This window comes from Bos indicus x Bos taurus, chromosome 11 (assembly GCF_003369695.1).
Source record: "Bos indicus x Bos taurus breed Angus x Brahman F1 hybrid chromosome 11, Bos_hybrid_MaternalHap_v2.0, whole genome shotgun sequence".
NCBI lineage: Eukaryota > Metazoa > Chordata > Mammalia > Artiodactyla > Bovidae > Bos > Bos indicus x Bos taurus.
The window spans coordinates 46,078,042-46,090,455 of NC_040086.1; the positions used below are offsets into that span (position 1 = coordinate 46,078,042).

General features: G+C 43.9%; 1 non-coding gene across 1 annotated transcript; it reads right to left on the bottom strand.

Annotated features, from left to right (window-relative positions):
* Positions 1 to 2,932: 2,932 nt before the first annotated feature.
* On the bottom strand, positions 2,933 to 3,036 carry LOC113902011. The gene has a single exon (XR_003513658.1). It is a non-coding gene; the product is annotated as a U6 spliceosomal RNA (small nuclear RNA).
* Positions 3,037 to 12,414: the final 9,378 nt, after the last annotated feature.

Below are 12,414 nucleotides of genomic sequence, written 5' to 3' on the forward strand. Positions count from 1 at the left end.
TCTCCCACTTCCCCTCCTCCCCCTTGGCAACCACAAGTCTGTTCCCAAAGCTCCTTTATATTATTAGGTCACTGAAGAAAACCAGGCATAGACTGACATGGAGAAAGAATCTATGGGTGAGAGAAACAAAAGCAGTTTCTGGGACAGAAAAGTCCCCCAAACTCCTGGGGAGATTATCTTGCTGGTTGATCATCAGGGGTTATCTAATTATTTGCTCCAAATCTCAGATTCGTTATCTGCATTGGGTGGGTTGGGGAGGTTTGGATTCCATGGCCTTTTCAGCTGAAAAATTCCCAGACTGTTAGGTTTGATGGGGACTTTTCAAGTCCACAGTCTTTGAGGTGAGAAGACAGGGAGAAGAATGGAAGAGAAAAAACAGGGTAATGACTTTGTCAATCCAGATAGCTGTCTACTGTGCCTTCTTGGTTTTCTAAACTGGCACTCTCCAATAGAAGTATTATAATGCAAACTCATATGTAATTGCAATTTTTCTTTCTTTTTTAAAAGTGTTGTCTGGAAACCCAGGCTTGAGAGGGGGTGCCATTACTTTTATTTATTATTATTATTTTACAAATATTTATTTGGCTGTGCTGGATCTTAGTTGCAGCATGCGGAATCTGGAATCTTCAGCTGTGGCACGCGGGATCTAGTTCCCTGATCAGAGACTGAACCTGGGCACCCTGTGTTGGGAGAGCAGAGTCTTAGCTACTGGACCACCAGGGAAGTCCCAATTTTAATTTTTCTAGTAGGTACATTTTGAGAAGTAAAAAGAAATAGGTGGAGTTAATTTTAATAATATAATTAATTTAGCCCAATATATCAAAAATATGGGGGCTTCCCAGGTGGCGGGCACAGTGGTAAAGAACCCACCCCGCCTGCATATGTAGGAGGCGAAGGAGACAAGGGTTCTATCCCTAGGTCAGGAAGATGCCTTGGAGTAGGAAATGGCCACCGACTCCAGTATTCTTGCCTGAGAAATCCCACGGACAGAGGAGCCTGGCAGCCTACAGTCCATGGAGTCATAAAGAGTCAGACACAACCAAGAGACTGAGCACACACATAGAAAATATTGTGTGATGAATATATGAATCATTGAGAGATCTTATGTTTATTTTTTGATACAAAAATACTGGTGTGCATTTTACACTTAGGGCACATGTCCATTTGGACTAGCTATGCTTCAAATTCTCAATAGCCACACGTGGCTAGGGGCTACCATATTGGACAGTGCAGCTTTAATCCCTATGAGGTAGGTAGGGCTTATTTCTCTCCTTATATAGATGGGAAAAGAGAGGCTTAGAGGATCTACAGTGCATCTAGCAGAGCAGAGAAAGGGCCCCATGCCCTTCCCTCTGCCCCTCAGCTGATTCTCCAATTCTATGCCACCCTCCTCCACAGCCTGAGGCACAGTCCATCCTCCTTGGAGCTCAAAGGCAAGTGGGGAGAGAGAACCAATTCACTTCTAGTGCAATGACATGCCAGATAGTGCAGTGGGGTTCAGAGCAGGGAGAGGGCTGTGAGGCCTGGAGGAGACAGGTCAAGTTATCTTTCACCAACCGAATGGCCTGGGCTGGGAGACATGGCTGGGTAGGTCTCCCTGATAAGCTGCCCAGACAAATAGGTTCCTAGAGACCCATCTCAAGGACCCATGGGCCAGACTTCCATGACCTGTAACTTTCTTATCTGTACACAGAATTTCAAGTTTCACTGAGGCTTGGCCCCGCCAGAGAGGCTTAAAATGCCCAGTAGCAAGAAGAGAAGGCATCCATAAAAATAGCAATGATAATATGAACACTAATAGTGATGCGTGAAACCACCCAGGGAAAAGTGGTTCTGCCCTTGGCAGTGCAGTATTTCCCCCAGCATCCCTGGGAGGCACACCATTCCCATACTGGAGGCCCTCCCCTTATTGTTCCAGTGCTGACATTCAGGGAGACCACCCCCACGCCAGGTTCCTGCTGATCTGCAGGGGGAGGGGGGAGTCTCAGAATATCTTTTCTTGAGTGTAGCCAACCAAGAGACCACTCCATGTGATCCATGAATTTAGGTGATTTTTTTTCTACCAAAGACCCTATAATGAAAGCAACTACCTATCAAACACGAACTGTTCGCCTTATGGACAAAAGTGTAAGGGGACAGAGTAGGGTGTGGGTTACACAGGGAGGGACTGTGTGGCTGAGCCAAGTAGGGACAGGATTGAGAACAGATGTCCATCTACAGAAGAATGGATAAAGAAGGTGTGGTACGTATATACAAAGGCATAGTACTCAGCCATAAAAGGGAACGAAACTGTATCATTTGTAGAGATGTGGATGGACCTAGAAAGTATCATATAGAGTGAAGTACATCAGAAAGAAAAAACAAATATCTTATATTAACACATATGTGTGGAAATTAAAAACATGGTATAGATTATCTTATTTGCAAAGTAGAACTAGAAACACAGATGTAGAGAACAAATTTATGGATACCAAGGGGGAGAGGAGTGGGCTAAAGGAATCAGGAGATTGGGATTGACATACATACACTATTAACACTATGATAAAATAGATAACTAGTGAGAACCTACTGTATTGCACTGGGAACTCTACTTAATGCACTGCAGAGATCTGAATGGAAAGGAAATCCAAAAGGTAGGAAATATATATAGATGTATGGCTGATTCATTTTGCTTTACAGTTGAAACTAACACATTGTAAAGCAACTATACTTCAATAAAAATTAATTAAAAAAAAACAATTTTAAAAAGATTCTTTCCCATATAGGCAATTAGAGTATTGAGTATACAGTAAGTCCTTATTAGTTATCTATTTAATATATAGTAGTGTGTGTATGTCAATTCCAATCTCGCAATTTGTCCACAGCCTCTACCCCCAATCCTCTAGTAACCATAAGTTTGTTTCCTACATCTGTGACTCTACTTTTGTTTGGTAAAAATATGGAAAGCTTCACGAATTTGCATATCATCCTTGTGCAGGGTCCATGCTAATCTTCTTCTGTATGGTTCCAATTTTAGTGTATGTACTGCTGAAGTGATCCATCTTTTTCATTTAGAAAAGTCCCTTTAACATTTCTCTTAAAGACAGTTTGATGGTTTTACAGGCTCTTGCTTGTCTGTAAAATTTTTGATCGCTTCATCGAATCTGAACCAAAGCCTTGCAGATAAAGTATTCTTGGTTGTAGTTTTTTCCCTTTTATCACATTAAATATATTATGCCATTCCCTTCTGGCCTGTAGACTTTCTGCTGAAAAGTCAGCTGACAGACTTACGGGAGTTTCCTTGTATGTCACTTGTTGCTTTTTCCTTCCAGCTTTAATGTTCTCTTTATCTGTGTGTGTGTTCAGTTGCTAAGTCGTGTCCGACTCTTTGTGACCCCATGGACTGCAGCACGCCAGGCTTCTCAGTCCTTTACCATCTCCTGGAGTTTGCTCAAACTCATGTCCATTGAGCTGGTGATGCCATCCAACCATCTCATCCTCTGCACCCTCTTCTCCTCGTGCCCTCAATCTTTCCCAGCATCAGGGTCTTTTCCAATGAGTTGGCTCTTCACATGGGGTGGCCAAAGTATTGGAGCTTCTGCTTCCGCGTCAGTCCTTCCAATGAATATTCAAGGCTGATTTCCTCTAGGACTGACTGGTTCTTTATCTTTATTCTTTGCCATTTTAATTATAATATGTCTTGGTGTTTTCCTCTTTGAGTTGATCCTATTTGGGAGTCTCTGTGCTTCCTGGACCTGGATGTCTGTTTCCTTTCTCAGGTTAGGGAAGCTTTCAGGTATTATGTCCTCTAATACGTTCTCTGGCCCTTTCTCTCTCTTTTCTCCTCCAGGGACCCCCATAACGTAAATGTTAGTTGTTTGATTTTTGTGTCAGAGGTCTCTTAAACTGTCCCCATTTTTTATATTATTTTTTTCTTTTTCTGTTCAGTTTGGTTGATTTCCACTACTCTGATTCTAGTTTGCTGATTTGTTTCTTTGTATCATTGAATCTACTGTTGATTCCTTCTAGTGTATTTTTCATTTCTGTTATTTATTTATTAAAAAAATTAATTAATCATTTTTTGGCTGAGCTGGGTCTTTGCTGCTTTTGTGTGGGTTTTCTCTAGTTGCGGTGAGCAGGGGGCTACTTTTGATGTGGTTCGTCGACTTCTCGTGGATGCTTCTCTTGTTGCAGAGCACAGGCTCTCAGCGGTAGGCTTCAGTAATTGCAGCACAGAGTCTTAGGTGCTCTGGGATATGTGGAATCTTCCCAGACCAGGGATCAAACCTTGTCCCCTGCATTGGCAAGCAGATTTTTTTTTTTTTTTTAAATCACTGGACCATCAGAGAAATCCATCATTATCTTCTTGAGTCTGCTTTCCCCTTGATGTTGCTCGTTTATTTTCCCATAGAAGGATAAATGCCAAATCTTGAAACTGAAATGGAGGCTGTGGCCAACTCACACACCTGGTGCTTTGCTGATGAAGATGTCCTGGGCTTGGGGTTGGCCAAGGCCCTGGGCTGGGCAGTTGGCCCTGCTCAGAGTGATGCTCTGTCTCACTCTCCTTTCCTGCAGGGACAGTGGCGAGAGGAGAGTTACTCCAACTGCTCACTTTTGCCTGGCATCCGTTGGCACCAGGCCAAGGATGTGGATGGATGGATAGAGGCCTGGTTTACTCTTCTCTAACACTTGGAAACTTGGCTTCCAATTAGTTATGGCCTGTATCCAAATGGGCAACAGCAGGTTCATCCTCTTCCATTATTCACTCATAAATACCATCAAACACACATACTAGAGTAAATATAACCCAGCGTATAAGACCCTCACTCAAAACCCCCACCTCTGTTTTTTAAAAAATCGACTTTATGGACTTCCCTGGTGGTCCGTTGGTTAAGACTCTGAGGTCCCAATGCAGAGGCCCAGGTTCGATCTCTGATTAAGGAACTAGATCCCACATGCCACAACTAAAAAAGATCCCATATGCCTCAACTAAGACCCAACACAGCCAAATAAATAAATATTTTAAAAAAATCAACTTTATTGAACTCAAACCCAAATCCCAACCCTAACCTTGCATACAATAAAGTGCACCCATTTTAAGTATACAGTAGGATGAGTTTTGGCAAATGTATACACCAGTGTGAATATCAGCATAATCAAGTTAGAGAATGTTTCCATCACCCCCCACCATCACCAAATTTCCTCTTGTCCATCTGCGGTCAGTCTCTCCCGCTTCTGCTTTGTGTCACCATAGTTTTGCCTTTTCTAGAATTTCATATAAATTTCATCAAGCAGTGTGCACTCTTTTTTGTCTGACTTTTGCAGTAAGATAATGTCTGTGAGATTCTTGTACATTGCTGGGTATATCAGTAATACTTCAGTTTTTGTTGCTGAGTACTATTTCATTGTATGGATATATCACAATTTTAAATTTCCCTCCTTTTGACTTTGGTTTATTCAATGTCCCCTTCCGGTGCAGGTGACCCTCTGGGCCACTTCTATGTGTGAACTAAGTTTTTTTTTAATTAAAAAAATGTATGTATTCGACTGCACAGGGTCTCAGTTGCAGCATTCGGGATCTTTAGTTGTGGCATTCGAACTCTTAATTGTGGCATGTGAAATCTAGTTCCCTGACCAGGGATGGAACCTGGCTCCCTTTATTGAGAACGTAGAGTCTTAGCCATTGGACCATCAGGGAACTCCCTGTATGTACTACACTTTTATCTCCCACCTCTTGCTGCTAACCTGGGCCCTTTCTCCCTATCCCTGTCCCCTCCTTTGCCTTAAGTTTGCTGCAGAGCAGAGCAACACTTGAGAGGCTGAAGACTGTGTTAAAATAACCATTTCCCACACAAGTAATATGAAGTAACATAAAGAGATGCCAAATTAAAAAGCTAAAAAAAAAAAAAAAATGTGCAGTTCTGACAGCCTACCACATCAAGACTCTAGCAGACTACCCAGCCCTCACCACCTGCTTCTTCAAAAGGCTATGCTTTTTGCCAGACTGCATATTTTACTTTATCTTTTCCCTTATGCAGACACTGCAGTATATTTGAGGATATATCACATTTCTTTCTTAAGTAATTATTTTAAATGTTAAAAACATTTAAAAATAATATATGAATATGGTTTTAAAAGATTCAAATAATACAGAAGAATGTCAAGTGAGAAGAAAAAAGTCTTCCTCCCCACATCATTCTCATTTCTCAGGGCAGCCAATGGGAACAGGTTGGTGAGAATCTCTGGCAACATTTACAGTGTCTGATGTGCATGTTGTACGTAACCCAAATAAAACTGGGCCTCCACTTTGCAGCAACATGGATGGATCTAGGGAGTCATACTGAGTGAAGTAAGTCAGAGAAGGAGAAATATCATATGACATCACTAACATGTGGAATATAAAAAGGAATGATACAAATGAACTTACAAAACAGAAAGAGCCTCACAGACTTAGAAAATGAATTCATGGTTGCTGGTGGGAAGGGATAAGTTAAGGACTTTGGGAAGGTCATATACACACTGCTATATTTAAAATGGATAACCAACAAAAACCTATTGTATAGCAAATGGAACTCTGCTCAGTGTTATGAGCCAGCCTGGATGGGAGGTGGGTTTGGGGGAGAATGGATACATGTATATGTATGGCTGAGTCCCTTCACCGTTTACCTGAAACTATCACCATATTGTTGATCAGCTATACCTCAATACAAACTGTTTTTGGTGTTAAAAAAAAAAAAAATTGGGCCTCCATGTTCTTGCCTTAGAACAGTGATATGTCCATAGGAAACACAAATCTGGCTTCACTTTTTAAATAAAATATTTATTTATTTGGCTGTGCTGGGTCCTAGTTGTGGCATGCAGGATCTTTGATCTTCATTGTGGCTTTCAGAGTCTTTAGCTGTGGCGTGTGAACTTTCAGCTGTGGCACGTGGGACCTAGTACCCCTACCAGGGATTGAACCCAGGCACCTAGCATTGAGAGGGCGGAGTCTTAGCCATTGGGTCACCAGAGAAGGCCTTGGTTTCACTTTTCAAAATTGTCTAGGTCTTTGCTAGGCTTTACTGAAGCTCTCTTGAGAGCACTACAGAGAGAGGCTCACAGCGTCCACACAAGCAAGTATCTCAGTCAGGATTCTTAACTAGAAGCAACAGAAATCATTGTTTTCTATTATACTAGACAATACTGGGGGCTCATGTCATCTCTGGATAGCTCACAGCTGGGAGCCTCTGCAGGTGAGACCAATCCCCCGGTCTTGTCCCAGAATTGCTCTGGTTATAATACCATGACGACGGATGAGGACTATGGCTGGCAACATTGGCTATGGCTGACAATATCACCAATGCCCACTCTGGACGCTGTTGGCAACTGCCACCCTGGAGAGTGAACGTCCTGCCACCCCGGCTGCCTTATGTTCCTAAAATTCTGATTCAAACTCTGGATGAGTCTGTCTGTTTGGTGGAGCCAAGAGTTCATACCCTATCTGCAAGATAAATTGGGAGACTGAGCTTCTGGCCTCTCCTGCTTTTCTTATATAGAGGATTTTGCCTTCTATTTTTTAAAAATTTTATTTCCTTATTTATTTGACCTCACTGCAAAGTTTGTGGGATTTAGTTCCCTGACCAGGGGACTGAACAAGGGCCCTCAGCAGTGAGAGTGCAGAGTTCTAACCACTGGACTGCCAGGGAATTCCTGGGATTCTGCCTTTTAAAGAGGGGGTTCTTGGGACTTCTCTCGTGGTCCAGTGGTTAAGACTCGGCACTCCCAATGAAGGGGGGCCTGGGTTTGACCCCTGGTCAGGGAACTAGATACCATATGCCGTAACTAAGACCCAGTGCAGCCAAATAAATAAATAAACAAATAAGCTCCTGTCTCACTGACAGAAGTTTAGATGCTGAATGGACCAAAGAAATGAAATTTGCCTTCTACAATAACACCCCGTGAAGGTGAAAGTGTTAGCCGATCAATCATGTCCCCATAGACTGTAGCCTGCCAGGCTCCTCTGTCCATGGGATTCTCCAGGCAAGAATACTGGAGTGGGTAGCCTTTCATTCCCTTCTCCAGGGGATCTTCCCGACCTAGGGATCGAACCAGGTCTCTTGTACTGCAGGCAGATTCTTTACTGTCTGAACCACCAGAGAAGCCCCTCAGTACCACCCTGAGAAACTCCTTAAGAACAGAGTGCCACATTATTGCAGGTAATCCACACTATCTCCTTGACTCTCCAGCTTGTTCATCCCTCTTCTACTGCCTTTGTGGGGCTCTCTTCTTCCTTATGGTGTACTGGGGAAGCTCTGAATGCTTATACTTTTATTGTTTTGTTCATGCCACATACATATATGAGAGAGAACAAAGTAGTGTGCATTTTTTACACAAAGCAGTGTCATACCCTGTATAACATTTGCCACCTTGCTTCTAATAGCATAGTTTTAGATCATTCTGTTTCAATACAAATAGAGAACTACTTGTTGCTTTTTGGTGGCCAAATATTCAATGTGCTGTGCTTGGTTGCTCAGTCATGTCCAACTCTGTGACCTCATGGATTGCAGCCCACCAGGCTCCTCTGTCCATGGGATTCTCCAAGCAAAATACTGAAGTGGGTTGCCACGACCTTCTCCAGGAAATAGTCAACAAACCATGAATAATTTCATACATTGTCTCCTGATGGACATTTAGTTGTTGTCAGTCTTTCAGAATTCAAATGATGTTGCAGCCTGTGCTTGTCTATTACCCCCCTGTGTCAGGAGGGACATGGCTTGGTCCAGTTGGGCAAGAATTCTGGCCCTTCACACCCTGGGGTGTGAAGTGATAGTGAGCTGGGTGGGCCTCCCAAGGGCTGCTTTCAGCGAGGGTGCCATATGCTTTGTGGGTGGATATGGAAACCTGAGTGAGACTTGGCAGGAAATCTAGTGAGAAATGTCACAACCTAAACAGTAATTATATGCACAGAGCTTTCTCTGGTGGCTTAGTGGTAAAGAATCTGTCTGCCAATGTAGGAGACATGGGTTTCATCCCTGGGTCGGGAAGATCTCTTGGAGTAGGAAATGGCAACCCACTCTAGTATTCTTGTCTGGAGAATCTCATAAACAGAGGAGCCTGGAGGGCTACAGTCCATGGGGGTCACAAAGAGTCGGACTCAACTAAATAAACAACAACAACAACAGAGCTTTACATTTCTTATTCCACTGAGACTGGCTGCCATTACCCGGAGCCACAAGACTTGATGAAATGGCCAAATTAGAGGAAGTGGTTGGGACTCGTTTGGCAGTTTGGCACAATACCGTTTGGACATTTGGATAATGACCGAGCAATTCAAATTCTTAATTTTAGGGATAGATTTAGAGGCTGGTCCTTCCACTGTCAGACTGACATGAAGATTTTTGGTTGCCTGACCTCTCAGCATTCACTTCTTATTCTGGATGTGGCAGCCCCATCTCCTTCTAGGGAAATACACATCCAAGGTCAGGTGGCAAGCAGTCATCACTAGCCAGAGAGTGAGGCCACGTGACTCCATCTGGGCCAACGAGAGCTTCTCTCCTGGACTTTGACTCCTGCATGAGGTGATGGTAGAACCAGAGAAATGTGGCTGGTGTTGACTCATGCTAGAAGGCACCCCAATAGATGTCAGCTCAGTTCTGGCTCCCTGGGTCCCTTACTCTAACCTTTCTACTTTTCGCTTCTTCTGCTTCATTCCACCTTCTCATCAATGCCCTTTTCTGCTGAGGTTGCCAGGTTGGCTCTGTTGCTAGAGACCAGCAAGCCTGAACTTGATCTCTGGCTTCTGCAGGAAGGCTACAACAGTGACCTCAGGAGCCCTTCCCCCAACTCCCCATAGTCTGTATCCACCCAGTTTCTCCTGCTTTGGTCCAGCCTGGTCCACACTCTACCCCTGTTGCCGGCTCCATCCCTCCATCATTCCAGGTTCTTCCTTCCTGCTGTGGACCTGCTTGACCCAACCCATACCTCCCTCACTCCTGCACCCAACCTAGGGGCTATGGTCAGAGCCAGCCTTGCCCATTTTCTCCCTTAACCTCTTGTGCCAAGCCCACTTTTGCTCTCCCTCCAAAGCTTCAGTCTCTTGGTGCTCCCCCTGATATCAGGCCATCTAATCCCCAGAGATAGGGCTCAGTTTCTCCTGGACCCTGTGGCTTTTCCCCTGGCCACCGTGGGGACAGATAGCAGGGTCCTCTGGTCTGGTTGCATGGGACAGAGGGCAGAACTGAGAAGAAGGAAGATGGAGAGAGAGTGAATCATGGGGAGAGAGAGAGGCCTGTGAAAAGGAAATGAATGCATACACTTTGGTGAGTGCCAGGATTCTGTGATTCGAGGGTCCCAGAAAGCTCTCCTTACTTTAGTACAGTTTTAGCAGCCTGAGTTAGTACAGGATCTTCATGCAAATAAACACAGTAAAATTGCAAACCCATTAAACTCTAGACACTGTTATTTGCATTGGTTTATCAGTAAGACCTAACAAAGAGCCAGCACAAAGAGGGATAAGACACAGATGTTTTACTTACTTTTGTTTTATTTATTTTGGGCTGTGCTGGGTGATGGTTGCTGTGTGCGGGCTTCTCACTGCAGTGGCTTCTCTTATTGCAGAGCTCAGGTTCTAGGGTGTGCAGACTTCAGTATCTGCAGCATGTAGGCTCGGGCTTAGTATTCCATTATAGGGATATGCCACATCTGGAAGGGCTGGTGAAAGCCTGGCCTGGGCAGGAAGAAGTGGGGGTGATTTTAAGGAACAGGAGGCAGAAGTGTTTGGGGAGATGGGGTGATGAGAGGGGAAAGTGAGTTGGGAGAGGGGAGGAAAGGGTGGAAGCCGGTTGTTGACAAGCTGTTCTCTGGGCTTTGACAGTCTCCAGCTCCGTCTGCAGAATGGGTCCAGGCAGGCGAACGGAGCAACGGCTGTGCGGGGTAACTTGGAAGAGAAGCCGGATGGAGAGGCCAGAGAGGCATCCTCTCACCCACCTCTCATCCCCAAACTGTCCCGCCTTCCAGCCCAACCAGCGGCTCTGGGGAAACAGACAGCGAGCCCTGTGCAGGCGCTCTGGGTTTTCCTTCCTCCCCATCTATCCTCCTGCATTTCAGGGAGAGTAAAGACCCAGCCAACCCGCAGAGCATGAAGGCCAATCTGGCTGTAAAGTGCGTGCTCACTCGCTAAGTTGTGTGGGACTCTTTGCAATTCCATGGACTGTAGCCCACCAGTCTCTTCTGTCCATGGGATTTCCCAGACAAGAATACTGGAGTGGGTTGCCATTTCCTTCTCCAGGGGATCTTTCTGACCCAGGGATTGAACTCGCAGCTCCTGCATTGCAGGCAGATTCTTTACAGCTGAGCCACTGGGGAAGCCCAGGGACTTAAATAGATTCATCTGTTGATATACCTATCTAAGTATTTACACATCTTCATAACAGCGTCATTCGTAAGAGCCAAAAGGTGGAAACATCCAAATATCCATGAATAGATGAATGGATAAACCAAATGTGGCATATCCCTATATCGGAATGCTATTCATCCATACAAAGGGGTGAAATTCCAGCAACTAAAAAGTAAAAATGGGTAGATATAACAAAACAAAAACGGATTCAGAGATACCAGATTTAGATACAGAGAACAAACAAGCGGTTACTAGTGGGGAGCGGCAAAATAGGGGTAGGGAATTAAGAGGTACAGACTGTTAAGTATGACATAAGTAAGATACAAGCATGTTATATATAGCACAGGGAATACAGCCAACATTTTACACTAACTTTAAGTGGAGAATAATCTATAAAAATATTGACTCACGATATTGTACTCCTGAAACTAATATAATGCTACAGATCCACTTTAGGGGAAAAAAGTGTTATGGTATAAAGTCCTCAGGCTTGGTCATATAAAGTTTTACAGTATAAAAAAGGGGATAAAATTCTGACACATGCTACAATGTGGATGAACCTTGAACAAATTATGAGAGAAATAAGCCAGACATAAAAGGACAAATATTGTATGTTTCCATTCACATGCAGTACACAGAATAGGCACATTTGTAAAGACAGAAAACAGGAGCATGGTTGTCAGGGGTTGAGGGTCGGAAGAGGTGAGGAGTTATTGTTTAATGGGTACAGGGTTTCATTTTGGGAAGATGAAGTGTTCTGATAATCATGATAATTACATAACACTGTGAATATATTTAATGCCACTGAACTGTACATTTAAAAGTGGAAATTTTATATTATGTGTATTTACCCATAATGAAAACAAAATAATATGTGGAATATTGTTCAGTTGCTAAATCATGTCCAACTCTTTGTGACCCCATGGACTGCAGCATGGTAGGCTTCCCTGTGCTTCACTATCTCCCAGAGTTTGCTCAAACTCATGTCCATTGACTTGGTGATGCCATATAACCATCTCATCCTCTGTCGCCCCCTTCTCCTCCTGCCCTCAATCTTTCCC